This window comes from Alosa pseudoharengus, unplaced genomic scaffold, assembly GCF_046254945.1.
Source record: "Alosa pseudoharengus isolate Yale_2024_CS ecotype anadromous, Long Island Sound unplaced genomic scaffold, YU_APseudo_1.1 YU_APseudo_1.1_scf_5, whole genome shotgun sequence".
NCBI classification, from domain to species: Eukaryota; Metazoa; Chordata; class Actinopteri; order Clupeiformes; family Clupeidae; genus Alosa; species Alosa pseudoharengus.
In genome coordinates this window covers 40,459,814-40,486,604 of record NW_027468837.1, presented here as the reverse complement: position 1 = coordinate 40,486,604, position 26,791 = coordinate 40,459,814, and the positions used below count along the sequence as shown (strand labels likewise).

Below are 26,791 nucleotides of genomic sequence, written 5' to 3'. Positions count from 1 at the left end.
CTTTACGGAATCTTGGAGGTGGGCCCACCATCTGCGTGTTGCCAGTGGCCAGGAACCCCTGCGCCAACTTGGTCTGTTCCAACTCATACTTACCTGGCAGGGGTGATACAATGATCAAGAAGGTTGTTTGCCCAGGGCGAGGCTCGGCCATTGCACATCCGGTCGTGCTGACCCCTGCGAATTCCTCAAATGTGGGAATCTCGACTGCACAATTTCTGGTAGTGGGGGACTGCGTTCGCGCTCTCCCCTGATTTTGATGGTGTAAAGAAAAGACAGAGCGACTAGTGGAACGTGGACAATGCTCTCTGTGGGACACTATGGCTCATTTCTTTGCTTTCTGTGCCATGTTCTGCCGTACGTTCGCTCTTTTGCTCGGCTTCTCCGTCGGAGGAGTCTAGATTTAGTGCGTGCCTCCTGTCCACTATCTAGCCGGGATAATTTAGATGCAGCCTTGGCACTTCACCGGGAGAGGTCGCTGTTATGGAAGCTCCGAGTAATGATGTCTTTCAGGGAGGCCCCTCCCCCTTTACGGAATCTTGGAGGTGGGCCCACCATCTGCGTGTTGCCAGTGGCCAGGAACCCCTGCGCCAACTTGGTCTGTTCCAACTCATACTTACCTGGCAGGGGTGATACAATGATCAAGAAGGTTGTTTGCCCAGGGCGAGGCTCGGCCATTGCACATCCGGTCGTGCTGACCCCTGCGAATTCCTCAAATGTGGGAATCTCGACTGCACAATTTCTGGTAGTGGGGGACTGCGTTCGCGCTCTCCCCTGATTTTGATGGTGTAAAGAAAAGACAGAGCGACCAGTGGAACGTGGACAATGCTCTCTGTGGGACACCATGGCTCATTTCTTTGCTTTCTGTGCCATGTTCTGCCGTACGTTCGCTCTTTTGCTCGGCTTCTCCGTCGGAGGAGTCTAGATTTAGTGCGTGCCTCCTGTCCACTATCTAGCCGGGATAATTTAGATGCAGCCTTGGCACTTCACCGGGAGAGGTCGCTGTTATGGAAGCTCCGAGTAATGATGTCTTTCAGGGAGGCCCCTCCCCCTTTACGGAATCTTGGAGGTGGGCCCACCATCTGCGTGTTGCCAGTGGCCAGGAACCCCTGCGCCAACTTGGTCTGTTCCAACTCATACTTACCTGGCAGGGGTGATACAATGATCAAGAAGGTTGTTTGCCCAGGGCGAGGCTCGGCCATTGCACATCCGGTCGTGCTGACCCCTGCGAATTCCTCAAATGTGGGAATCTCGACTGCACAATTTCTGGTAGTGGGGGACTGCGTTCGCGCTCTCCCCTGATTTTGATGGTGTAAAGAAAAGACAGAGCGACTAGTGGAACGTGGACAATGCTCTCTGTGGGACACTATGGCTCATTTCTTTGCTTTCTGTGCCATGTTCTGCCGTACGTTCGCTCTTTTGCTCGGCTTCTCCGTCGGAGGAGTCTAGATTTAGTGCGTGCCTCCTGTCCACTATCTAGCCGGGATAATTTAGATGCAGCCTTGGCACTTCACCGGGAGAGGTCGCTGTTATGGAAGCTCCGAGTAATGATGTCTTTCAGGGAGGCCCCTCCCCCTTTACGGAATCTTGGAGGTGGGCCCACCATCTGCGTGTTGCCAGTGGCCAGGAACCCCTGCGCCAACTTGGTCTGTTCCAACTCATACTTACCTGGCAGGGGTGATACAATGATCAAGAAGGTTGTTTGCCCAGGGCGAGGCTCGGCCATTGCACATCCGGTCGTGCTGACCCCTGCGAATTCCTCAAATGTGGGAATCTCGACTGCACAATTTCTGGTAGTGGGGGACTGCGTTCGCGCTCTCCCCTGATTTTGATGGTGTAAAGAAAAGACAGAGCGACCAGTGGAACGTGGACAATGCTCTCTGTGGGACACCATGGCTCATTTCTTTGCTTTCTGTGCCATGTTCTGCCGTACGTTCGCTCTTTTGCTCGGCTTCTCCGTCGGAGGAGTCTAGATTTAGTGCGTGCCTCCTGTCCACTATCTAGCCGGGATAATTTAGATGCAGCCTTGGCACTTCACCGGGAGAGGTCGCTGTTATGGAAGCTCCGAGTAATGATGTCTTTCAGGGAGGCCCCTCCCCCTTTACGGAATCTTGGAGGTGGGCCCACCATCTGCGTGTTGCCAGTGGCCAGGAACCCCTGCGCCAACTTGGTCTGTTCCAACTCATACTTACCTGGCAGGGGTGATACAATGATCAAGAAGGTTGTTTGCCCAGGGCGAGGCTCGGCCATTGCACATCCGGTCGTGCTGACCCCTGCGAATTCCTCAAATGTGGGAATCTCGACTGCACAATTTCTGGTAGTGGGGGACTGCGTTCGCGCTCTCCCCTGATTTTGATGGTGTAAAGAAAAGACAGAGCGACCAGTGGAACGTGGACAATGCTCTCTGTGGGACACCATGGCTCATTTCTTTGCTTTCTGTGCCATGTTCTGCCGTACGTTCGCTCTTTTGCTCGGCTTCTCCGTCGGAGGAGTCTAGATTTAGTGCGTGCCTCCTGTCCACTATCTAGCCGGGATAATTTAGATGCAGCCTTGGCACTTCACCGGGAGAGGTCGCTGTTATGGAAGCTCCGAGTAATGATGTCTTTCAGGGAGGCCCCTCCCCCTTTACGGAATCTTGGAGGTGGGCCCACCATCTGCGTGTTGCCAGTGGCCAGGAACCCCTGCGCCAACTTGGTCTGTTCCAACTCATACTTACCTGGCAGGGGTGATACAATGATCAAGAAGGTTGTTTGCCCAGGGCGAGGCTCGGCCATTGCACATCCGGTCGTGCTGACCCCTGCGAATTCCTCAAATGTGGGAATCTCGACTGCACAATTTCTGGTAGTGGGGGACTGCGTTCGCGCTCTCCCCTGATTTTGATGGTGTAAAGAAAAGACAGAGCGACTAGTGGAACGTGGACAATGCTCTCTGTGGGACACTATGGCTCATTTCTTTGCTTTCTGTGCCATGTTCTGCCGTACGTTCGCTCTTTTGCTCGGCTTCTCCGTCGGAGGAGTCTAGATTTAGTGCGTGCCTCCTGTCCACTATCTAGCCGGGATAATTTAGATGCAGCCTTGGCACTTCACCGGGAGAGGTCGCTGTTATGGAAGCTCCGAGTAATGATGTCTTTCAGGGAGGCCCCTCCCCCTTTACGGAATCTTGGAGGTGGGCCCACCATCTGCGTGTTGCCAGTGGCCAGGAACCCCTGCGCCAACTTGGTCTGTTCCAACTCATACTTACCTGGCAGGGGTGATACAATGATCAAGAAGGTTGTTTGCCCAGGGCGAGGCTCGGCCATTGCACATCCGGTCGTGCTGACCCCTGCGAATTCCTCAAATGTGGGAATCTCGACTGCACAATTTCTGGTAGTGGGGGACTGCGTTCGCGCTCTCCCCTGATTTTGATGGTGTAAAGAAAAGACAGAGCGACCAGTGGAACGTGGACAATGCTCTCTGTGGGACACCATGGCTCATTTCTTTGCTTTCTGTGCCATGTTCTGCCGTACGTTCGCTCTTTTGCTCGGCTTCTCCGTCGGAGGAGTCTAGATTTAGTGCGTGCCTCCTGTCCACTATCTAGCCGGGATAATTTAGATGCAGCCTTGGCACTTCACCGGGAGAGGTCGCTGTTATGGAAGCTCCGAGTAATGATGTCTTTCAGGGAGGCCCCTCCCCCTTTACGGAATCTTGGAGGTGGGCCCACCATCTGCGTGTTGCCAGTGGCCAGGAACCCCTGCGCCAACTTGGTCTGTTCCAACTCATACTTACCTGGCAGGGGTGATACAATGATCAAGAAGGTTGTTTGCCCAGGGCGAGGCTCGGCCATTGCACATCCGGTCGTGCTGACCCCTGCGAATTCCTCAAATGTGGGAATCTCGACTGCACAATTTCTGGTAGTGGGGGACTGCGTTCGCGCTCTCCCCTGATTTTGATGGTGTAAAGAAAAGACAGAGCGACTAGTGGAACGTGGACAATGCTCTCTGTGGGACACTATGGCTCATTTCTTTGCTTTCTGTGCCATGTTCTGCCGTACGTTCGCTCTTTTGCTCGGCTTCTCCGTCGGAGGAGTCTAGATTTAGTGCGTGCCTCCTGTCCACTATCTAGCCGGGATAATTTAGATGCAGCCTTGGCACTTCACCGGGAGAGGTCGCTGTTATGGAAGCTCCGAGTAATGATGTCTTTCAGGGAGGCCCCTCCCCCTTTACGGAATCTTGGAGGTGGGCCCACCATCTGCGTGTTGCCAGTGGCCAGGAACCCCTGCGCCAACTTGGTCTGTTCCAACTCATACTTACCTGGCAGGGGTGATACAATGATCAAGAAGGTTGTTTGCCCAGGGCGAGGCTCGGCCATTGCACATCCGGTCGTGCTGACCCCTGCGAATTCCTCAAATGTGGGAATCTCGACTGCACAATTTCTGGTAGTGGGGGACTGCGTTCGCGCTCTCCCCTGATTTTGATGGTGTAAAGAAAAGACAGAGCGACCAGTGGAACGTGGACAATGCTCTCTGTGGGACACCATGGCTCATTTCTTTGCTTTCTGTGCCATGTTCTGCCGTACGTTCGCTCTTTTGCTCGGCTTCTCCGTCGGAGGAGTCTAGATTTAGTGCGTGCCTCCTGTCCACTATCTAGCCGGGATAATTTAGATGCAGCCTTGGCACTTCACCGGGAGAGGTCGCTGTTATGGAAGCTCCGAGTAATGATGTCTTTCAGGGAGGCCCCTCCCCCTTTACGGAATCTTGGAGGTGGGCCCACCATCTGCGTGTTGCCAGTGGCCAGGAACCCCTGCGCCAACTTGGTCTGTTCCAACTCATACTTACCTGGCAGGGGTGATACAATGATCAAGAAGGTTGTTTGCCCAGGGCGAGGCTCGGCCATTGCACATCCGGTCGTGCTGACCCCTGCGAATTCCTCAAATGTGGGAATCTCGACTGCACAATTTCTGGTAGTGGGGGACTGCGTTCGCGCTCTCCCCTGATTTTGATGGTGTAAAGAAAAGACAGAGCGACTAGTGGAACGTGGACAATGCTCTCTGTGGGACACTATGGCTCATTTCTTTGCTTTCTGTGCCATGTTCTGCCGTACGTTCGCTCTTTTGCTCGGCTTCTCCGTCGGAGGAGTCTAGATTTAGTGCGTGCCTCCTGTCCACTATCTAGCCGGGATAATTTAGATGCAGCCTTGGCACTTCACCGGGAGAGGTCGCTGTTATGGAAGCTCCGAGTAATGATGTCTTTCAGGGAGGCCCCTCCCCCTTTACGGAATCTTGGAGGTGGGCCCACCATCTGCGTGTTGCCAGTGGCCAGGAACCCCTGCGCCAACTTGGTCTGTTCCAACTCATACTTACCTGGCAGGGGTGATACAATGATCAAGAAGGTTGTTTGCCCAGGGCGAGGCTCGGCCATTGCACATCCGGTCGTGCTGACCCCTGCGAATTCCTCAAATGTGGGAATCTCGACTGCACAATTTCTGGTAGTGGGGGACTGCGTTCGCGCTCTCCCCTGATTTTGATGGTGTAAAGAAAAGACAGAGCGACCAGTGGAACGTGGACAATGCTCTCTGTGGGACACCATGGCTCATTTCTTTGCTTTCTGTGCCATGTTCTGCCGTACGTTCGCTCTTTTGCTCGGCTTCTCCGTCGGAGGAGTCTAGATTTAGTGCGTGCCTCCTGTCCACTATCTAGCCGGGATAATTTAGATGCAGCCTTGGCACTTCACCGGGAGAGGTCGCTGTTATGGAAGCTCCGAGTAATGATGTCTTTCAGGGAGGCCCCTCCCCCTTTACGGAATCTTGGAGGTGGGCCCACCATCTGCGTGTTGCCAGTGGCCAGGAACCCCTGCGCCAACTTGGTCTGTTCCAACTCATACTTACCTGGCAGGGGTGATACAATGATCAAGAAGGTTGTTTGCCCAGGGCGAGGCTCGGCCATTGCACATCCGGTCGTGCTGACCCCTGCGAATTCCTCAAATGTGGGAATCTCGACTGCACAATTTCTGGTAGTGGGGGACTGCGTTCGCGCTCTCCCCTGATTTTGATGGTGTAAAGAAAAGACAGAGCGACTAGTGGAACGTGGACAATGCTCTCTGTGGGACACTATGGCTCATTTCTTTGCTTTCTGTGCCATGTTCTGCCGTACGTTCGCTCTTTTGCTCGGCTTCTCCGTCGGAGGAGTCTAGATTTAGTGCGTGCCTCCTGTCCACTATCTAGCCGGGATAATTTAGATGCAGCCTTGGCACTTCACCGGGAGAGGTCGCTGTTATGGAAGCTCCGAGTAATGATGTCTTTCAGGGAGGCCCCTCCCCCTTTACGGAATCTTGGAGGTGGGCCCACCATCTGCGTGTTGCCAGTGGCCAGGAACCCCTGCGCCAACTTGGTCTGTTCCAACTCATACTTACCTGGCAGGGGTGATACAATGATCAAGAAGGTTGTTTGCCCAGGGCGAGGCTCGGCCATTGCACATCCGGTCGTGCTGACCCCTGCGAATTCCTCAAATGTGGGAATCTCGACTGCACAATTTCTGGTAGTGGGGGACTGCGTTCGCGCTCTCCCCTGATTTTGATGGTGTAAAGAAAAGACAGAGCTTTTGGGAGAGTTGGGATTTCCAACAAATCAACTGGATTATGTCTTTGCTTTTCCTGGTAAGAAGATTTTTGAAGTCATTTTTGCAAGTTTAAGGATTTTTGAACTGTGCTGTGAGAGATTTGATAAAAAGAAGAAGGATTCTGCAGCCTTTCAGAAGATTGTTTTCATACCTTTGTCAGAGAGAGATTTAAAGATCGTCCATGTTGTGATGTATTCTGAAAAAGTGAAGATTGAGGACATTAGCACATGGTTAATGAGGTATGCCACAGTTCTTTCTGGATTTGAAGTAAAAGATGTGGATGGAATTAAAACGGGAGAACGAAGATTCCAAGTCAGGCTGAAAAGAATCGGTGATGGGATTCAACATCTACCCAATAATATCCAGATTGGTTCTTTTAGAGGCTCTGTTTTTTATGTAGGACAACCGAAGGAATGCAGGCGTTGTAGAAGCAAAGAGCATCTCGCGGCCCAATGCACTGTGGAGGTCTGTAGAATATGTAAGAGCACAGAACATACTGCCTCACAGTGCACTGCTTCTACAGTTTGTAATCTTTGCCTTTCACAAGACCACAGGTTTAAAGATTGTCCACGAGCCTATGCAAACCGTGTTAAAATGTGTGCTCCCCCCTCAGAAACGGAGTATAGTGCCACCATTGTTCAACACATGGAGGTAGTAACTTTGGAAGCACATGCTTCCAACATGGCTACCACCTCACCTGAATCTGATTACAACAATCAGCCTGATTTGGCTGAAACACAAGGAACAGTTTTTCTCCCCTCTCTCTTTTCAAGTGAGGTTGATACTAACCCAAACCAACAAATGAATGAGGCCACAGCTAAAGGAAGTTTGGACCCCTTCAGTCCATCAGAAGACATGGAAAGTGAAACATCCTGTTCAGAAAGTTCATCCGAGTCTTCGGCCGCCCTCAATGAGAGCCCAGATGGATCTGTAATTCCACCCTCACAAGCCGAAGGATTCCTGGGAACTACAGAAATCGGAGCAGAGAGTCCTTTGGAGTCAATCGTTTCCAACATTGGGGAGAACCCCTCTACAAGTTCACCATCTACAAGTTCACCATCTGCTTTCCCTGTGTCTCCCTCTGGTGGAGGAAACGTAGAAGACAAAAGGGAGAGAGTCCTCACCACCTCCTCTGGGGAGGCACAGTGGGGGGCTGAGATCAACTGGTCGCCCAAATCCCCTCTAGAAACCCCATTCTTAGAGCCTGATGAGGTCTTAGGGTTCTCCACAGCAACTCAAATGAAAGAAAGTTCTTTACAATCAAATACCTCCTCAGCAAGTCTAGCAAATAAAAAGAAACATGCAAAAAAAAGGAAGAAGACTCGCCATGAACATTGATATCCTCCCTAGTTCCCCTAATGGACACTCTAAAAACAACATCTATTAATGTACGTGGCATAAATGATAGAGTGAAATGTGAGGCAGTTTTTGAACATCTACAAACCTTAAAAAGTGACATTTATTTCTTACAGGAATGTTGGCTTTCATATAAAGATAATTATAAAACCTTCCAAGGACGATGGACACATGGGCCTTCTGTGTGGTCAGGAGATAACTCTAACAGAGCGTCTGGAGTAGGAATACTTTTTAGAGCTCATAATATTGAGGTCCAGAAAATTCAAATTATACAGGATGGAAGACTGATCTGTGTCGATATTCAGAGGCACGGGCTTGAGCTGAGACTTATTAATATCTATTGCCCTACTGATTTAAAAGATCGGTTAGAAACACTTTCAGCTTTATATCCTGTATTGTTATGTAACATTCCCATTGTAATAGCTGGTGATTTTAATTGTGTCCTAAATTGTAAAGATAAAATAACCAAAACAGCCAACACAACAGATAGTAGCTCTGAGCTGTTGAAGACCATTATAAAGGATTTTAAACTGATTGATACCTACAGAAAAGAAAATCCAGATCTGCCTGGTTTTACCTGGACAAATGGAAAGGCACACTCAAGAATAGACATGATTTTAACATCAACAAGTCTTGAGGTGATACAAGCTACAGTGGCTCCAACTTTTTTTTCAGATCACTCCCTTTTGACCTGTGCAGTAAAAATCCCTGGGTCTATAAAAGCTGGACAAGGTTACTGGAAACTGAATACAAGCCTTTTAGATAACCCCAATGTAATTAACAGATACAAAGCAAAATTTTATGATTGGATTTCATTGAAAAGTCTTTATAACTCAGCTTCAGACTGGTGGGAGGAAATTAAAAAGAGAACAAGAATATTCTTCCAAATAGAAGGGAAAAGGAAAGCTCAAGGGAAAAAACTTTATCTAAAAAGGTTACAAGGAAAACTGCAGAGATTCTATAAAATGCAGCAGGAGGGCTTTGATGTAGATGAGGAGATCACCCTGATTAAAGGGAAAATGATGACCATCGCAGCAGAAGATGCAAGAGGAGTTATAGAAAGGAGTCGAGCTAAAACCTTTGAACAGAACGAAAATTGTACACAGTATTTCTTCAGGAAATTGCTGAAACCACGTCAGTCAATAAAAGAACTAAAAAATCAAGATGGTATCAAAGTGGACAAACAAAATGAGCTGGCAAATGTTGTGGAAACTTTTTACAAAGATCTTTATAAGAAGCCATGTACAAATTCTATACAGAAGCAGCGTTTTCTGGGACAAATAGAAAAGGTCCTGTTAAATGAAGACAAATATCTTTTAGAAAGTCCCTTTTCGCTACATGAAATAAAAAAGGCCATAGATAACCTATCAAAGAATAAAGCACCAGGACTTGACGGCTTGCCAGGGGATTTTTACATTGCTTTTAAGGACATCTTAGCGGAGGAGCTTCTTAACATATATAAAGAATCTCAGGAGAAGGGAGAATTAACTGACAGTATGAGAAACGGCTGTATCTCACTCCTCTTTAAAAAAGGAGAAAAATCAGACATAAAGAATTGGAGACCAATAAGCCTTTTAGGGACTGACTATAAGATCTGTGCTAAAGTTATGTGCTCTAGATTGCAAACTGTGTTGGCCAAAGTCGTCAGCTCTGAACAGACCTGCGGAATCCCAAAGAGAGGAATATCAGATAATCTTGCCTTGACACGGGACATTATCCTCTACTCTAAGGAAAGACAAACTCCAGTGAGCATTGTGACCCTGGACCATGAAAAAGCATTTGATAAACTTGATAGAGAATTTTTAATGTCAATTTTAGAAAAGATGAATTTTGGACCATTGTTTCTGTCCTCCATTAAAATGATGTACTGCAACATTTCCAGCATTGCCATGATCAACGGCCACCCATCAGCAACCATCCCGCTGCAGTCTGGACTAAGACAAGGGTGCCCTCTGTCAGCTTCACTATTTGTCATATGCATGGAGCCCCTAGCCAATGCAATACGTTCTAATGTGAACTTCAGAGGAATGCCAATCCCTGGAGGGAATGGAAGACAGGCAAAATTATCTATGTATATGGATGATATAACCTTCTTTGCAGTGGATAACCTTTCTATTCACACAGGATTGGCTACATGTGGACAATTCTCTAAAGCAACAGGAATTAAGTTGAATGTAAGTAAAAGTGAAATCTTGTACAGTAATTGGACAGAAAACAAAATACCCTTAGGGTTGACTGAACAAGATAAAAATATTAAGGTTCTTGGGATTTACTTTGGAGAAGAGACAGATAGGAAAAACTGGGGAACGAGAATAAATAAAATAAAACAGAAATTCTTCCTATGGAGATCACGTGATTTAACAATGCTTGGCAAAATTATGATTGCAAAGATGGAAATTCTATCAGCCTTATCATACCTGGCGATGATACTTCCTGCCCCCAGTCCCTTCATCACATTGGCCCGCCGGGAGATGTTCCGCTTTATCTGGGGGGGAAAAACAGAGAGAGTCAAAAGGACAATCATGTATAAACCAAAAGCTTTAGGGGGCAGAGACGTGCTGGATATTACAAAGAAATTTAAAGCAATGTTCCTGAGTAACATCTTAAAAGGAATAGCAGACCAAGGAGGAGAAGCTCTGTGGACTCTCTTTGCCAAATTCTGGGTGGGCAGGTATATGCCTGGGAAGAATTGGGAAAGGCGACCTCTCACCCTACCCTCCTCGGATACTCGGCCATACCTCTACCAAGAAGCAAAAGATTTTTAGTGAAGCATAAAGGAACCATATGTGCAGGCTCTGATTTAAGTAGCGGTGCCATACATGAATTATTGGAGGATGCCCCCCCGAGAATAGAAACAATTAGGGCATTGACAGAAAACCAGTGTGTACGAGTATGGAAATGTACATCCTCCCCCTTTCTGTTTAACAAACATAAAGATGTAGCTTGGAAGGTGGCACAGAACTGTTTACCAACAAGAACAGTCCTCTACAGATGGGGTCTGTGTGCTAGTGCTAAATGTATCAGAGAAAGCTTTTGTAATGAAGAAACAATAGATCATGTGTTTTGGGACTGTACATTTGCTAAACTTGTGTGGAATGTGTTTAGGCCATGGTTTGGAAATAAAAACATGGTTTTATGTAGAGAAACTGTACTTTTTGGATTACACATAAAGAAAAAAGATCAAGAATTTTGTAGACTCTGGGCAGTTATTAATTGTGTCAAATGTACTTTGTGGGTGGTTAGGAATAGGTTATTCCTTAAAAAAGAAAAGATTAGTTTGGGTGGGGCAAAAAGTATGGCACTGAACAGCATTAAGGACTATGTCACAAGGGACTTGTTGAAGTACGGGAAGGAAAAAACAAAAGTCATGTGGAAAATGGATTGTATGGGAAATTTGTTTGGGTGGGATTTATGCTTTTAATGGGACAGAATTTGCGACTTGTGTAACATGTATTATGGATTTGTGATATGTTGATGTGATATCCTTCTGATTTAAATGCAGTGAAAGATGTAAAAGATTTTAGCCTCCACAATGTGCTTGTACATGTATTTTTAAGCTGATACCTCTGAGTCTTATGTATGTATTTGCTATGAAACACAATAAAGTAAAAAATTGAAAATTGAAAAATTGTTTGCCCAGGGCGAGGCTCGGCCATTGCACATCCGGTCGTGCTGACCCCTGCGAATTCCTCAAATGTGGGAATCTCGACTGCACAATTTCTGGTAGTGGGGGACTGCGTTCGCGCTCTCCCCTGATTTTGATGGTGTAAAGAAAAGACAGAGCGACTAGTGGAACGTGGACAATGCTCTCTGTGGGACACTATGGCTCATTTCTTTGCTTTCTGTGCCATGTTCTGCCGTACGTTCGCTCTTTTGCTCGGCTTCTCCGTCGGAGGAGTCTAGATTTAGTGCGTGCCTCCTGTCCACTATCTAGCCGGGATAATTTAGATGCAGCCTTGGCACTTCACCGGGAGAGGTCGCTGTTATGGAAGCTCCGAGTAATGATGTCTTTCAGGGAGGCCCCTCCCCCTTTACGGAATCTTGGAGGTGGGCCCACCATCTGCGTGTTGCCAGTGGCCAGGAACCCCTGCGCCAACTTGGTCTGTTCCAACTCATACTTACCTGGCAGGGGTGATACAATGATCAAGAAGGTTGTTTGCCCAGGGCGAGGCTCGGCCATTGCACATCCGGTCGTGCTGACCCCTGCGAATTCCTCAAATGTGGGAATCTCGACTGCACAATTTCTGGTAGTGGGGGACTGCGTTCGCGCTCTCCCCTGATTTTGATGGTGTAAAGAAAAGACAGAGCGACCAGTGGAACGTGGACAATGCTCTCTGTGGGACACCATGGCTCATTTCTTTGCTTTCTGTGCCATGTTCTGCCGTACGTTCGCTCTTTTGCTCGGCTTCTCCGTCGGAGGAGTCTAGATTTAGTGCGTGCCTCCTGTCCACTATCTAGCCGGGATAATTTAGATGCAGCCTTGGCACTTCACCGGGAGAGGTCGCTGTTATGGAAGCTCCGAGTAATGATGTCTTTCAGGGAGGCCCCTCCCCCTTTACGGAATCTTGGAGGTGGGCCCACCATCTGCGTGTTGCCAGTGGCCAGGAACCCCTGCGCCAACTTGGTCTGTTCCAACTCATACTTACCTGGCAGGGGTGATACAATGATCAAGAAGGTTGTTTGCCCAGGGCGAGGCTCGGCCATTGCACATCCGGTCGTGCTGACCCCTGCGAATTCCTCAAATGTGGGAATCTCGACTGCACAATTTCTGGTAGTGGGGGACTGCGTTCGCGCTCTCCCCTGATTTTGATGGTGTAAAGAAAAGACAGAGCGACCAGTGGAACGTGGACAATGCTCTCTGTGGGACACTATGGCTCATTTCTTTGCTTTCTGTGCCATGTTCTGCCGTACGTTCGCTCTTTTGCTCGGCTTCTCCGTCGGAGGAGTCTAGATTTAGTGCGTGCCTCCTGTCCACTATCTAGCCGGGATAATTTAGATGCAGCCTTGGCACTTCACCGGGAGAGGTCGCTGTTATGGAAGCTCCGAGTAATGATGTCTTTCAGGGAGGCCCCTCCCCCTTTACGGAATCTTGGAGGTGGGCCCACCATCTGCGTGTTGCCAGTGGCCAGGAACCCCTGCGCCAACTTGGTCTGTTCCAACTCATACTTACCTGGCAGGGGTGATACAATGATCAAGAAGGTTGTTTGCCCAGGGCGAGGCTCGGCCATTGCACATCCGGTCGTGCTGACCCCTGCGAATTCCTCAAATGTGGGAATCTCGACTGCACAATTTCTGGTAGTGGGGGACTGCGTTCGCGCTCTCCCCTGATTTTGATGGTGTAAAGAAAAGACAGAGCGACCAGTGGAACGTGGACAATGCTCTCTGTGGGACACCATGGCTCATTTCTTTGCTTTCTGTGCCATGTTCTGCCGTACGTTCGCTCTTTTGCTCGGCTTCTCCGTCGGAGGAGTCTAGATTTAGTGCGTGCCTCCTGTCCACTATCTAGCCGGGATAATTTAGATGCAGCCTTGGCACTTCACCGGGAGAGGTCGCTGTTATGGAAGCTCCGAGTAATGATGTCTTTCAGGGAGGCCCCTCCCCCTTTACGGAATCTTGGAGGTGGGCCCACCATCTGCGTGTTGCCAGTGGCCAGGAACCCCTGCGCCAACTTGGTCTGTTCCAACTCATACTTACCTGGCAGGGGTGATACAATGATCAAGAAGGTTGTTTGCCCAGGGCGAGGCTCGGCCATTGCACATCCGGTCGTGCTGACCCCTGCGAATTCCTCAAATGTGGGAATCTCGACTGCACAATTTCTGGTAGTGGGGGACTGCGTTCGCGCTCTCCCCTGATTTTGATGGTGTAAAGAAAAGACAGAGCTTTTGGGAGAGTTGGGATTTCCAACAAATCAACTGGATTATGTCTTTGCTTTTCCTGGTAAGAAGATTTTTGAAGTCATTTTTGCAAGTTTAAGGATTTTTGAACTGTGCTGTGAGAGATTTGATAAAAAGAAGAAGGATTCTGCAGCCTTTCAGAAGATTGTTTTCATACCTTTGTCAGAGAGAGATTTAAAGATCGTCCATGTTGTGATGTATTCTGAAAAAGTGAAGATTGAGGACATTAGCACATGGTTAATGAGGTATGCCACAGTTCTTTCTGGATTTGAAGTAAAAGATGTGGATGGAATTAAAACGGGAGAACGAAGATTCCAAGTCAGGCTGAAAAGAATCGGTGATGGGATTCAACATCTACCCAATAATATCCAGATTGGTTCTTTTAGAGGCTCTGTTTTTTATGTAGGACAACCGAAGGAATGCAGGCGTTGTAGAAGCAAAGAGCATCTCGCGGCCCAATGCACTGTGGAGGTCTGTAGAATATGTAAGAGCACAGAACATACTGCCTCACAGTGCACTGCTTCTACAGTTTGTAATCTTTGCCTTTCACAAGACCACAGGTTTAAAGATTGTCCACGAGCCTATGCAAACCGTGTTAAAATGTGTGCTCCCCCCTCAGAAACGGAGTATAGTGCCACCATTGTTCAACACATGGAGGTAGTAACTTTGGAAGCACATGCTTCCAACATGGCTACCACCTCACCTGAATCTGATTACAACAATCAGCCTGATTTGGCTGAAACACAAGGAACAGTTTTTCTCCCCTCTCTCTTTTCAAGTGAGGTTGATACTAACCCAAACCAACAAATGAATGAGGCCACAGCTAAAGGAAGTTTGGACCCCTTCAGTCCATCAGAAGACATGGAAAGTGAAACATCCTGTTCAGAAAGTTCATCCGAGTCTTCGGCCGCCCTCAATGAGAGCCCAGATGGATCTGTAATTCCACCCTCACAAGCCGAAGGATTCCTGGGAACTACAGAAATCGGAGCAGAGAGTCCTTTGGAGTCAATCGTTTCCAACATTGGGGAGAACCCCTCTACAAGTTCACCATCTACAAGTTCACCATCTGCTTTCCCTGTGTCTCCCTCTGGTGGAGGAAACGTAGAAGACAAAAGGGAGAGAGTCCTCACCACCTCCTCTGGGGAGGCACAGTGGGGGGCTGAGATCAACTGGTCGCCCAAATCCCCTCTAGAAACCCCATTCTTAGAGCCTGATGAGGTCTTAGGGTTCTCCACAGCAACTCAAATGAAAGAAAGTTCTTTACAATCAAATACCTCCTCAGCAAGTCTAGCAAATAAAAAGAAACATGCAAAAAAAAGGAAGAAGACTCGCCATGAACATTGATATCCTCCCTAGTTCCCCTAATGGACACTCTAAAAACAACATCTATTAATGTACGTGGCATAAATGATAGAGTGAAATGTGAGGCAGTTTTTGAACATCTACAAACCTTAAAAAGTGACATTTATTTCTTACAGGAATGTTGGCTTTCATATAAAGATAATTATAAAACCTTCCAAGGACGATGGACACATGGGCCTTCTGTGTGGTCAGGAGATAACTCTAACAGAGCGTCTGGAGTAGGAATACTTTTTAGAGCTCATAATATTGAGGTCCAGAAAATTCAAATTATACAGGATGGAAGACTGATCTGTGTCGATATTCAGAGGCACGGGCTTGAGCTGAGACTTATTAATATCTATTGCCCTACTGATTTAAAAGATCGGTTAGAAACACTTTCAGCTTTATATCCTGTATTGTTATGTAACATTCCCATTGTAATAGCTGGTGATTTTAATTGTGTCCTAAATTGTAAAGATAAAATAACCAAAACAGCCAACACAACAGATAGTAGCTCTGAGCTGTTGAAGACCATTATAAAGGATTTTAAACTGATTGATACCTACAGAAAAGAAAATCCAGATCTGCCTGGTTTTACCTGGACAAATGGAAAGGCACACTCAAGAATAGACATGATTTTAACATCAACAAGTCTTGAGGTGATACAAGCTACAGTGGCTCCAACTTTTTTTTCAGATCACTCCCTTTTGACCTGTGCAGTAAAAATCCCTGGGTCTATAAAAGCTGGACAAGGTTACTGGAAACTGAATACAAGCCTTTTAGATAACCCCAATGTAATTAACAGATACAAAGCAAAATTTTATGATTGGATTTCATTGAAAAGTCTTTATAACTCAGCTTCAGACTGGTGGGAGGAAATTAAAAAGAGAACAAGAATATTCTTCCAAATAGAAGGGAAAAGGAAAGCTCAAGGGAAAAAACTTTATCTAAAAAGGTTACAAGGAAAACTGCAGAGATTCTATAAAATGCAGCAGGAGGGCTTTGATGTAGATGAGGAGATCACCCTGATTAAAGGGAAAATGATGACCATCGCAGCAGAAGATGCAAGAGGAGTTATAGAAAGGAGTCGAGCTAAAACCTTTGAACAGAACGAAAATTGTACACAGTATTTCTTCAGGAAATTGCTGAAACCACGTCAGTCAATAAAAGAACTAAAAAATCAAGATGGTATCAAAGTGGACAAACAAAATGAGCTGGCAAATGTTGTGGAAACTTTTTACAAAGATCTTTATAAGAAGCCATGTACAAATTCTATACAGAAGCAGCGTTTTCTGGGACAAATAGAAAAGGTCCTGTTAAATGAAGACAAATATCTTTTAGAAAGTCCCTTTTCGCTACATGAAATAAAAAAGGCCATAGATAACCTATCAAAGAATAAAGCACCAGGACTTGACGGCTTGCCAGGGGATTTTTACATTGCTTTTAAGGACATCTTAGCGGAGGAGCTTCTTAACATATATAAAGAATCTCAGGAGAAGGGAGAATTAACTGACAGTATGAGAAACGGCTGTATCTCACTCCTCTTTAAAAAAGGAGAAAAATCAGACATAAAGAATTGGAGACCAATAAGCCTTTTAGGGACTGACTATAAGATCTGTGCTAAAGTTATGTGCTCTAGATTGCAAACTGTGTTGGCCAAAGTCGTCAGCTCTGAACAGACCTGCGGAATCCCAAAGAGAGGAATATCAGATAATCTTGCCTTGACACGGGACATTATCCTCTACTCTAAGGAAAGACAAACTCCAGTGAGCATTGTGACCCTGGACCATGAAAAAGCATTTGATAAACTTGATAGAGAATTTTTAATGTCAATTTTAGAAAAGATGAATTTTGGACCATTGTTTCTGTCCTCCATTAAAATGATGTACTGCAACATTTCCAGCATTGCCATGATCAACGGCCACCCATCAGCAACCATCCCGCTGCAGTCTGGACTAAGACAAGGGTGCCCTCTGTCAGCTTCACTATTTGTCATATGCATGGAGCCCCTAGCCAATGCAATACGTTCTAATGTGAACTTCAGAGGAATGCCAATCCCTGGAGGGAATGGAAGACAGGCAAAATTATCTATGTATATGGATGATATAACCTTCTTTGCAGTGGATAACCTTTCTATTCACACAGGATTGGCTACATGTGGACAATTCTCTAAAGCAACAGGAATTAAGTTGAATGTAAGTAAAAGTGAAATCTTGTACAGTAATTGGACAGAAAACAAAATACCCTTAGGGTTGACTGAACAAGATAAAAATATTAAGGTTCTTGGGATTTACTTTGGAGAAGAGACAGATAGGAAAAACTGGGGAACGAGAATAAATAAAATAAAACAGAAATTCTTCCTATGGAGATCACGTGATTTAACAATGCTTGGCAAAATTATGATTGCAAAGATGGAAATTCTATCAGCCTTATCATACCTGGCGATGATACTTCCTGCCCCCAGTCCCTTCATCACATTGGCCCGCCGGGAGATGTTCCGCTTTATCTGGGGGGGAAAAACAGAGAGAGTCAAAAGGACAATCATGTATAAACCAAAAGCTTTAGGGGGCAGAGACGTGCTGGATATTACAAAGAAATTTAAAGCAATGTTCCTGAGTAACATCTTAAAAGGAATAGCAGACCAAGGAGGAGAAGCTCTGTGGACTCTCTTTGCCAAATTCTGGGTGGGCAGGTATATGCCTGGGAAGAATTGGGAAAGGCGACCTCTCACCCTACCCTCCTCGGATACTCGGCCATACCTCTACCAAGAAGCAAAAGATTTTTAGTGAAGCATAAAGGAACCATATGTGCAGGCTCTGATTTAAGTAGCGGTGCCATACATGAATTATTGGAGGATGCCCCCCCGAGAATAGAAACAATTAGGGCATTGACAGAAAACCAGTGTGTACGAGTATGGAAATGTACATCCTCCCCCTTTCTGTTTAACAAACATAAAGATGTAGCTTGGAAGGTGGCACAGAACTGTTTACCAACAAGAACAGTCCTCTACAGATGGGGTCTGTGTGCTAGTGCTAAATGTATCAGAGAAAGCTTTTGTAATGAAGAAACAATAGATCATGTGTTTTGGGACTGTACATTTGCTAAACTTGTGTGGAATGTGTTTAGGCCATGGTTTGGAAATAAAAACATGGTTTTATGTAGAGAAACTGTACTTTTTGGATTACACATAAAGAAAAAAGATCAAGAATTTTGTAGACTCTGGGCAGTTATTAATTGTGTCAAATGTACTTTGTGGGTGGTTAGGAATAGGTTATTCCTTAAAAAAGAAAAGATTAGTTTGGGTGGGGCAAAAAGTATGGCACTGAACAGCATTAAGGACTATGTCACAAGGGACTTGTTGAAGTACGGGAAGGAAAAAACAAAAGTCATGTGGAAAATGGATTGTATGGGAAATTTGTTTGGGTGGGATTTATGCTTTTAATGGGACAGAATTTGCGACTTGTGTAACATGTATTATGGATTTGTGATATGTTGATGTGATATCCTTCTGATTTAAATGCAGTGAAAGATGTAAAAGATTTTAGCCTCCACAATGTGCTTGTACATGTATTTTTAAGCTGATACCTCTGAGTCTTATGTATGTATTTGCTATGAAACACAATAAAGTAAAAAATTGAAAATTGAAAAATTGTTTGCCCAGGGCGAGGCTCGGCCATTGCACATCCGGTCGTGCTGACCCCTGCGAATTCCTCAAATGTGGGAATCTCGACTGCACAATTTCTGGTAGTGGGGGACTGCGTTCGCGCTCTCCCCTGATTTTGATGGTGTAAAGAAAAGACAGAGCGACTAGTGGAACGTGGACAATGCTCTCTGTGGGACACTATGGCTCATTTCTTTGCTTTCTGTGCCATGTTCTGCCGTACGTTCGCTCTTTTGCTCGGCTTCTCCGTCGGAGGAGTCTAGATTTAGTGCGTGCCTCCTGTCCACTATCTAGCCGGGATAATTTAGATGCAGCCTTGGCACTTCACCGGGAGAGGTCGCTGTTATGGAAGCTCCGAGTAATGATGTCTTTCAGGGAGGCCCCTCCCCCTTTACGGAATCTTGGAGGTGGGCCCACCATCTGCGTGTTGCCAGTGGCCAGGAACCCCTGCGCCAACTTGGTCTGTTCCAACTCATACTTACCTGGCAGGGGTGATACAATGATCAAGAAGGTTGTTTGCCCAGGGCGAGGCTCGGCCATTGCACATCCGGTCGTGCTGACCCCTGCGAATTCCTCAAATGTGGGAATCTCGACTGCACAATTTCTGGTAGTGGGGGACTGCGTTCGCGCTCTCCCCTGATTTTGATGGTGTAAAGAAAAGACAGAGCGACCAGTGGAACGTGGACAATGCTCTCTGTGGGACACCATGGCTCATTTCTTTGCTTTCTGTGCCATGTTCTGCCGTACGTTCGCTCTTTTGCTCGGCTTCTCCGTCGGAGGAGTCTAGATTTAGTGCGTGCCTCCTGTCCACTATCTAGCCGGGATAATTTAGATGCAGCCTTGGCACTTCACCGGGAGAGGTCGCTGTTATGGAAGCTCCGAGTAATGATGTCTTTCAGGGAGGCCCCTCCCCCTTTACGGAATCTTGGAGGTGGGCCCACCATCTGCGTGTTGCCAGTGGCCAGGAACCCCTGCGCCAACTTGGTCTGTTCCAACTCATACTTACCTGGCAGGGGTGATACAATGATCAAGAAGGTTGTTTGCCCAGGGCGAGGCTCGGCCATTGCACATCCGGTCGTGCTGACCCCTGCGAATTCCTCAAATGTGGGAATCTCGACTGCACAATTTCTGGTAGTGGGGGACTGCGTTCGCGCTCTCCCCTGATTTTGATGGTGTAAAGAAAAGACAGAGCGACTAGTGGAACGTGGACAATGCTCTCTGTGGGACACTATGGCTCATTTCTTTGCTTTCTGTGCCATGTTCTGCCGTACGTTCGCTCTTTTGCTCGGCTTCTCCGTCGGAGGAGTCTAGATTTAGTGCGTGCCTCCTGTCCACTATCTAGCCGGGATAATTTAGATGCAGCCTTGGCACTTCACCGGGAGAGGTCGCTGTTATGGAAGCTCCGAGTAATGATGTCTTTCAGGGAGGCCCCTCCCCCTTTACGGAATCTTGGAGGTGGGCCCACCATCTGCGTGTTGCCAGTGGCCAGGAACCCCTGCGCCAACTTGGTCTGTTCCAACTCATACTTACCTGGCAGGGGTGATACAATGATCAAGAAGGTTGTTTGCCCAGGGCGAGGCTCGGCCATTGCACATCCGGTCGTGCTGACCCCTGCGAATTCCTCAAATGTGGGAATCTCGACTGCACAATTTCTGGTAGTGGGGGACTGCGTTCGCGCTCTCCCCTGATTTTGATGGTGTAAAGAAAAGACAGAGCGACCAGTGGAACGTGGACAATGCTCTCTGTGGGACACCATGGCTCATTTCTTTGCTTTCTGTGCCATGTTCTGCCGTACGTTCGCTCTTTTGCTCGGCTTCTCCGTCGGAGGAGTCTAGATTTAGTGCGTGCCTCCTGTCCACTATCTAGCCGGGATAATTTAGATGCAGCCTTGGCACTTCACCGGGAGAGGTCGCTGTTATGGAAGCTCCGAGTAATGATGTCTTTCAGGGAGGCCCCTCCCCCTTTACGGAATCTTGGAGGTGGGCCCACCATCTGCGTGTTGCCAGTGGCCAGGAACCCCTGCGCCAACTTGGTCTGTTCCAACTCATACTTACCTGGCAGGGGTGATACAATGATCAAGAAGGTTGTTTGCCCAGGGCGAGGCTCGGCCATTGCACATCCGGTCGTGCTGACCCCTGCGAATTCCTCAAATGTGGGAATCTCGACTGCACAATTTCTGGTAGTGGGGGACTGCGTTCGCGCTCTCCCCTGATTTTGATGGTGTAAAGAAAAGACAGAGCGACTAGTGGAACGTGGACAATGCTCTCTGTGGGACACTATGGCTCATTTCTTTGCTTTCTGTGCCATGTTCTGCCGTACGTTCGCTCTTTTGCTCGGCTTCTCCGTCGGAGGAGTCTAGATTTAGTGCGTGCCTCCTGTCCACTATCTAGCCGGGATAATTTAGATGCAGCCTTGGCACTTCACCGGGAGAGGTCGCTGTTATGGAAGCTCCGAGTAATGATGTCTTTCAGGGAGGCCCCTCCCCCTTTACGGAATCTTGGAGGTGGGCCCACCATCTGCGTGTTGCCAGTGGCCAGGAACCCCTGCGCCAACTTGGTCTGTTCCAACTCATACTTACCTGGCAGGGGTGATACAATGATCAAGAAGGTTGTTTGCCCAGGGCGAGGCTCGGCCATTGCACATCCGGTCGTGCTGACCCCTGCGAATTCCTCAAATGTGGGAATCTCGACTGCACAATTTCTGGTAGTGGGGGACTGCGTTCGCGCTCTCCCCTGATTTTGATGGTGTAAAGAAAAGACAGAGCGACCAGTGGAACGTGGACAATGCTCTCTGTGGGACACCATGGCTCATTTCTTTGCTTTCTGTGCCATGTTCTGCCGTACGTTCGCTCTTTTGCTCGGCTTCTCCGTCGGAGGAGTCTAGATTTAGTGCGTGCCTCCTGTCCACTATCTAGCCGGGATAATTTAGATGCAGCCTTGGCACTTCACCGGGAGAGGTCGCTGTTATGGAAGCTCCGAGTAATGATGTCTTTCAGGGAGGCCCCTCCCCCTTTACGGAATCTTGGAGGTGGGCCCACCATCTGCGTGTTGCCAGTGGCCAGGAACCCCTGCGCCAACTTGGTCTGTTCCAACTCATACTTACCTGGCAGGGGTGATACAATGATCAAGAAGGTTGTTTGCCCAGGGCGAGGCTCGGCCATTGCACATCCGGTCGTGCTGACCCCTGCGAATTCCTCAAATGTGGGAATCTCGACTGCACAATTTCTGGTAGTGGGGGACTGCGTTCGCGCTCTCCCCTGATTTTGATGGTGTAAAGAAAAGACAGAGCGACTAGTGGAACGTGGACAATGCTCTCTGTGGGACACTATGGCTCATTTCTTTGCTTTCTGTGCCATGTTCTGCCGTACGTTCGCTCTTTTGCTCGGCTTCTCCGTCGGAGGAGTCTAGATTTAGTGCGTGCCTCCTGTCCACTATCTAGCCGGGATAATTTAGATGCAGCCTTGGCACTTCACCGGGAGAGGTCGCTGTTATGGAAGCTCCGAGTAATGATGTCTTTCAGGGAGGCCCCTCCCCCTTTACGGAATCTTGGAGGTGGGCCCACCATCTGCGTGTTGCCAGTGGCCAGGAACCCCTGCGCCAACTTGGTCTGTTCCAACTCATACTTACCTGGCAGGGGTGATACAATGATCAAGAAGGTTGTTTGCCCAGGGCGAGGCTCGGCCATTGCACATCCGGTCGTGCTGACCCCTGCGAATTCCTCAAATGTGGGAATCTCGACTGCACAATTTCTGGTAGTGGGGGACTGCGTTCGCGCTCTCCCCTGATTTTGATGGTGTAAAGAAAAGACAGAGCTTTTGGGAGAGTTGGGATTTCCAACAAATCAACTGGATTATGTCTTTGCTTTTCCTGGTAAGAAGATTTTTGAAGTCATTTTTGCAAGTTTAAGGATTTTTGAACTGTGCTGTGAGAGATTTGATAAAAAGAAGAAGGATTCTGCAGCCTTTCAGAAGATTGTTTTCATACCTTTGTCAGAGAGAGATTTAAAGATCGTCCATGTTGTGATGTATTCTGAAAAAGTGAAGATTGAGGACATTAGCACATGGTTAATGAGGTATGCCACAGTTCTTTCTGGATTTGAAGTAAAAGATGTGGATGGAATTAAAACGGGAGAACGAAGATTCCAAGTCAGGCTGAAAAGAATCGGTGATGGGATTCAACATCTACCCAATAATATCCAGATTGGTTCTTTTAGAGGCTCTGTTTTTTATGTAGGACAACCGAAGGAATGCAGGCGTTGTAGAAGCAAAGAGCATCTCGCGGCCCAATGCACTGTGGAGGTCTGTAGAATATGTAAGAGCACAGAACATACTGCCTCACAGTGCACTGCTTCTACAGTTTGTAATCTTTGCCTTTCACAAGACCACAGGTTTAAAGATTGTCCACGAGCCTATGCAAACCGTGTTAAAATGTGTGCTCCCCCCTCAGAAACGGAGTATAGTGCCACCATTGTTCAACACATGGAGGTAGTAACTTTGGAAGCACATGCTTCCAACATGGCTACCACCTCACCTGAATCTGATTACAACAATCAGCCTGATTTGGCTGAAACACAAGGAACAGTTTTTCTCCCCTCTCTCTTTTCAAGTGAGGTTGATACTAACCCAAACCAACAAATGAATGAGGCCACAGCTAAAGGAAGTTTGGACCCCTTCAGTCCATCAGAAGACATGGAAAGTGAAACATCCTGTTCAGAAAGTTCATCCGAGTCTTCGGCCGCCCTCAATGAGAGCCCAGATGGATCTGTAATTCCACCCTCACAAGCCGAAGGATTCCTGGGAACTACAGAAATCGGAGCAGAGAGTCCTTTGGAGTCAATCGTTTCCAACATTGGGGAGAACCCCTCTACAAGTTCACCATCTACAAGTTCACCATCTGCTTTCCCTGTGTCTCCCTCTGGTGGAGGAAACGTAGAAGACAAAAGGGAGAGAGTCCTCACCACCTCCTCTGGGGAGGCACAGTGGGGGGCTGAGATCAACTGGTCGCCCAAATCCCCTCTAGAAACCCCATTCTTAGAGCCTGATGAGGTCTTAGGGTTCTCCACAGCAACTCAAATGAAAGAAAGTTCTTTACAATCAAATACCTCCTCAGCAAGTCTAGCAAATAAAAAGAAACATGCAAAAAAAAGGAAGAAGACTCGCCATGAACATTGATATCCTCCCTAGTTCCCCTAATGGACACTCTAAAAACAACATCTATTAATGTACGTGGCATAAATGATAGAGTGAAATGTGAGGCAGTTTTTGAACATCTACAAACCTTAAAAAGTGACATTTATTTCTTACAGGAATGTTGGCTTTCATATAAAGATAATTATAAAACCTTCCAAGGACGATGGACACATGGGCCTTCTGTGTGGTCAGGAGATAACTCTAACAGAGCGTCTGGAGTAGGAATACTTTTTAGAGCTCATAATATTGAGGTCCAGAAAATTCAAATTATACAGGATGGAAGACTGATCTGTGTCGATATTCAGAGGCACGGGCTTGAGCTGAGACTTATTAATATCTATTGCCCTACTGATTTAAAAGATCGGTTAGAAACACTTTCAGCTTTATATCCTGTATTGTTATGTAACATTCCCATTGTAATAGCTGGTGATTTTAATTGTGTCCTAAATTGTAAAGATAAAATAACCAAAACAGCCAACACAACAGATAGTAGCTCTGAGCTGTTGAAGACCATTATAAAGGATTTTAAACTGATTGATACCTACAGAAAAGAAAATCCAGATCTGCCTGGTTTTACCTGGACAAATGGAAAGGCACACTCAAGAATAGACATGATTTTAACATCAACAAGTCTTGAGGTGATACAAGCTACAGTGGCTCCAACTTTTTTTTCAGATCACTCCCTTTTGACCTGTGCAGTAAAAATCCCTGGGTCTATAAAAGCTGGACAAGGTTACTGGAAACTGAATACAAGCCTTTTAGATAACCCCAATGTAATTAACAGATACAAAGCAAAATTTTATGATTGGATTTCATTGAAAAGTCTTTATAACTCAGCTTCAGACTGGTGGGAGGAAATTAAAAAGAGAACAAGAATATTCTTCCAAATAGAAGGGAAAAGGAAAGCTCAAGGGAAAAAACTTTATCTAAAAAGGTTACAAGGAAAACTGCAGAGATTCTATAAAATGCAGCAGGAGGGCTTTGATGTAGATGAGGAGATCACCCTGATTAAAGGGAAAATGATGACCATCGCAGCAGAAGATGCAAGAGGAGTTATAGAAAGGAGTCGAGCTAAAACCTTTGAACAGAACGAAAATTGTACACAGTATTTCTTCAGGAAATTGCTGAAACCACGTCAGTCAATAAAAGAACTAAAAAATCAAGATGGTATCAAAGTGGACAAACAAAATGAGCTGGCAAATGTTGTGGAAACTTTTTACAAAGATCTTTATAAGAAGCCATGTACAAATTCTATACAGAAGCAGCGTTTTCTGGGACAAATAGAAAAGGTCCTGTTAAATGAAGACAAATATCTTTTAGAAAGTCCCTTTTCGCTACATGAAATAAAAAAGGCCATAGATAACCTATCAAAGAATAAAGCACCAGGACTTGACGGCTTGCCAGGGGATTTTTACATTGCTTTTAAGGACATCTTAGCGGAGGAGCTTCTTAACATATATAAAGAATCTCAGGAGAAGGGAGAATTAACTGACAGTATGAGAAACGGCTGTATCTCACTCCTCTTTAAAAAAGGAGAAAAATCAGACATAAAGAATTGGAGACCAATAAGCCTTTTAGGGACTGACTATAAGATCTGTGCTAAAGTTATGTGCTCTAGATTGCAAACTGTGTTGGCCAAAGTCGTCAGCTCTGAACAGACCTGCGGAATCCCAAAGAGAGGAATATCAGATAATCTTGCCTTGACACGGGACATTATCCTCTACTCTAAGGAAAGACAAACTCCAGTGAGCATTGTGACCCTGGACCATGAAAAAGCATTTGATAAACTTGATAGAGAATTTTTAATGTCAATTTTAGAAAAGATGAATTTTGGACCATTGTTTCTGTCCTCCATTAAAATGATGTACTGCAACATTTCCAGCATTGCCATGATCAACGGCCACCCATCAGCAACCATCCCGCTGCAGTCTGGACTAAGACAAGGGTGCCCTCTGTCAGCTTCACTATTTGTCATATGCATGGAGCCCCTAGCCAATGCAATACGTTCTAATGTGAACTTCAGAGGAATGCCAATCCCTGGAGGGAATGGAAGACAGGCAAAATTATCTATGTATATGGATGATATAACCTTCTTTGCAGTGGATAACCTTTCTATTCACACAGGATTGGCTACATGTGGACAATTCTCTAAAGCAACAGGAATTAAGTTGAATGTAAGTAAAAGTGAAATCTTGTACAGTAATTGGACAGAAAACAAAATACCCTTAGGGTTGACTGAACAAGATAAAAATATTAAGGTTCTTGGGATTTACTTTGGAGAAGAGACAGATAGGAAAAACTGGGGAACGAGAATAAATAAAATAAAACAGAAATTCTTCCTATGGAGATCACGTGATTTAACAATGCTTGGCAAAATTATGATTGCAAAGATGGAAATTCTATCAGCCTTATCATACCTGGCGATGATACTTCCTGCCCCCAGTCCCTTCATCACATTGGCCCGCCGGGAGATGTTCCGCTTTATCTGGGGGGGAAAAACAGAGAGAGTCAAAAGGACAATCATGTATAAACCAAAAGCTTTAGGGGGCAGAGACGTGCTGGATATTACAAAGAAATTTAAAGCAATGTTCCTGAGTAACATCTTAAAAGGAATAGCAGACCAAGGAGGAGAAGCTCTGTGGACTCTCTTTGCCAAATTCTGGGTGGGCAGGTATATGCCTGGGAAGAATTGGGAAAGGCGACCTCTCACCCTACCCTCCTCGGATACTCGGCCATACCTCTACCAAGAAGCAAAAGATTTTTA

At 46.4% G+C, this 26,791-nt stretch overlaps 24 non-coding genes and 2 pseudogenes across 24 annotated transcripts; all 26 read left to right on the top strand.

The window, feature by feature from the left end:
- Window positions 1–85: 85 nt before the first annotated feature.
- Window positions 86–250, top strand: LOC143105240 (U1 spliceosomal RNA). The gene has a single exon (XR_012983371.1). It is a non-coding gene; the product is annotated as a U1 spliceosomal RNA (small nuclear RNA).
- Window positions 251–609: 359 nt separating this feature from the next.
- Window positions 610–774, top strand: LOC143105238 (U1 spliceosomal RNA). The gene has a single exon (XR_012983370.1). It is a non-coding gene; the product is annotated as a U1 spliceosomal RNA (small nuclear RNA).
- Window positions 775–1,133: 359 nt separating this feature from the next.
- LOC143105237 (U1 spliceosomal RNA) lies at window positions 1,134–1,298 on the top strand. The gene has a single exon (XR_012983369.1). It is a non-coding gene; the product is annotated as a U1 spliceosomal RNA (small nuclear RNA).
- Window positions 1,299–1,657: 359 nt separating this feature from the next.
- Window positions 1,658–1,822, top strand: LOC143105236 (U1 spliceosomal RNA). The gene has a single exon (XR_012983368.1). It is a non-coding gene; the product is annotated as a U1 spliceosomal RNA (small nuclear RNA).
- A 359-nt stretch (window positions 1,823–2,181) lies between these two features.
- Window positions 2,182–2,346, top strand: LOC143105235 (U1 spliceosomal RNA). Its single transcript, XR_012983367.1, has one exon. It is a non-coding gene; the product is annotated as a U1 spliceosomal RNA (small nuclear RNA).
- A 359-nt stretch (window positions 2,347–2,705) lies between these two features.
- LOC143105234 (U1 spliceosomal RNA) lies at window positions 2,706–2,870 on the top strand. The gene has a single exon (XR_012983366.1). It is a non-coding gene; the product is annotated as a U1 spliceosomal RNA (small nuclear RNA).
- Window positions 2,871–3,229: 359 nt separating this feature from the next.
- On the top strand, window positions 3,230–3,394 carry LOC143105232 (U1 spliceosomal RNA). Its single transcript, XR_012983364.1, has one exon. It is a non-coding gene; the product is annotated as a U1 spliceosomal RNA (small nuclear RNA).
- Window positions 3,395–3,753: 359 nt separating this feature from the next.
- Window positions 3,754–3,918, top strand: LOC143105231 (U1 spliceosomal RNA). The gene has a single exon (XR_012983363.1). It is a non-coding gene; the product is annotated as a U1 spliceosomal RNA (small nuclear RNA).
- Window positions 3,919–4,277: 359 nt separating this feature from the next.
- LOC143105230 (U1 spliceosomal RNA) lies at window positions 4,278–4,442 on the top strand. The gene has a single exon (XR_012983362.1). It is a non-coding gene; the product is annotated as a U1 spliceosomal RNA (small nuclear RNA).
- Window positions 4,443–4,801: 359 nt separating this feature from the next.
- On the top strand, window positions 4,802–4,966 carry LOC143105229 (U1 spliceosomal RNA). The gene has a single exon (XR_012983361.1). It is a non-coding gene; the product is annotated as a U1 spliceosomal RNA (small nuclear RNA).
- Window positions 4,967–5,325: 359 nt separating this feature from the next.
- LOC143105228 (U1 spliceosomal RNA) lies at window positions 5,326–5,490 on the top strand. The gene has a single exon (XR_012983360.1). It is a non-coding gene; the product is annotated as a U1 spliceosomal RNA (small nuclear RNA).
- A 359-nt stretch (window positions 5,491–5,849) lies between these two features.
- LOC143105227 (U1 spliceosomal RNA) lies at window positions 5,850–6,014 on the top strand. The gene has a single exon (XR_012983359.1). It is a non-coding gene; the product is annotated as a U1 spliceosomal RNA (small nuclear RNA).
- Window positions 6,015–6,373: 359 nt separating this feature from the next.
- LOC143105226 (U1 spliceosomal RNA) lies at window positions 6,374–6,538 on the top strand. Its single transcript, XR_012983358.1, has one exon. It is a non-coding gene; the product is annotated as a U1 spliceosomal RNA (small nuclear RNA).
- A 4,986-nt stretch (window positions 6,539–11,524) lies between these two features.
- Window positions 11,525–11,698, top strand: LOC143105285 (U1 spliceosomal RNA; annotated as a pseudogene).
- A 359-nt stretch (window positions 11,699–12,057) lies between these two features.
- LOC143105225 (U1 spliceosomal RNA) lies at window positions 12,058–12,222 on the top strand. The gene has a single exon (XR_012983357.1). It is a non-coding gene; the product is annotated as a U1 spliceosomal RNA (small nuclear RNA).
- Window positions 12,223–12,581: 359 nt separating this feature from the next.
- LOC143105224 (U1 spliceosomal RNA) lies at window positions 12,582–12,746 on the top strand. The gene has a single exon (XR_012983356.1). It is a non-coding gene; the product is annotated as a U1 spliceosomal RNA (small nuclear RNA).
- Window positions 12,747–13,105: 359 nt separating this feature from the next.
- LOC143105222 (U1 spliceosomal RNA) lies at window positions 13,106–13,270 on the top strand. The gene has a single exon (XR_012983355.1). It is a non-coding gene; the product is annotated as a U1 spliceosomal RNA (small nuclear RNA).
- Window positions 13,271–13,629: 359 nt separating this feature from the next.
- Window positions 13,630–13,794, top strand: LOC143105220 (U1 spliceosomal RNA). Its single transcript, XR_012983353.1, has one exon. It is a non-coding gene; the product is annotated as a U1 spliceosomal RNA (small nuclear RNA).
- Window positions 13,795–18,780: 4,986 nt separating this feature from the next.
- LOC143105284 (U1 spliceosomal RNA) lies at window positions 18,781–18,954 on the top strand (annotated as a pseudogene).
- A 359-nt stretch (window positions 18,955–19,313) lies between these two features.
- Window positions 19,314–19,478, top strand: LOC143105219 (U1 spliceosomal RNA). Its single transcript, XR_012983352.1, has one exon. It is a non-coding gene; the product is annotated as a U1 spliceosomal RNA (small nuclear RNA).
- A 359-nt stretch (window positions 19,479–19,837) lies between these two features.
- On the top strand, window positions 19,838–20,002 carry LOC143105218 (U1 spliceosomal RNA). Its single transcript, XR_012983351.1, has one exon. It is a non-coding gene; the product is annotated as a U1 spliceosomal RNA (small nuclear RNA).
- Window positions 20,003–20,361: 359 nt separating this feature from the next.
- LOC143105217 (U1 spliceosomal RNA) lies at window positions 20,362–20,526 on the top strand. Its single transcript, XR_012983350.1, has one exon. It is a non-coding gene; the product is annotated as a U1 spliceosomal RNA (small nuclear RNA).
- Window positions 20,527–20,885: 359 nt separating this feature from the next.
- On the top strand, window positions 20,886–21,050 carry LOC143105216 (U1 spliceosomal RNA). Its single transcript, XR_012983349.1, has one exon. It is a non-coding gene; the product is annotated as a U1 spliceosomal RNA (small nuclear RNA).
- A 359-nt stretch (window positions 21,051–21,409) lies between these two features.
- LOC143105215 (U1 spliceosomal RNA) lies at window positions 21,410–21,574 on the top strand. The gene has a single exon (XR_012983348.1). It is a non-coding gene; the product is annotated as a U1 spliceosomal RNA (small nuclear RNA).
- Window positions 21,575–21,933: 359 nt separating this feature from the next.
- Window positions 21,934–22,098, top strand: LOC143105214 (U1 spliceosomal RNA). The gene has a single exon (XR_012983347.1). It is a non-coding gene; the product is annotated as a U1 spliceosomal RNA (small nuclear RNA).
- A 359-nt stretch (window positions 22,099–22,457) lies between these two features.
- LOC143105213 (U1 spliceosomal RNA) lies at window positions 22,458–22,622 on the top strand. The gene has a single exon (XR_012983346.1). It is a non-coding gene; the product is annotated as a U1 spliceosomal RNA (small nuclear RNA).
- The last annotated feature ends 4,169 nt before the right edge of the window (window positions 22,623–26,791 follow it).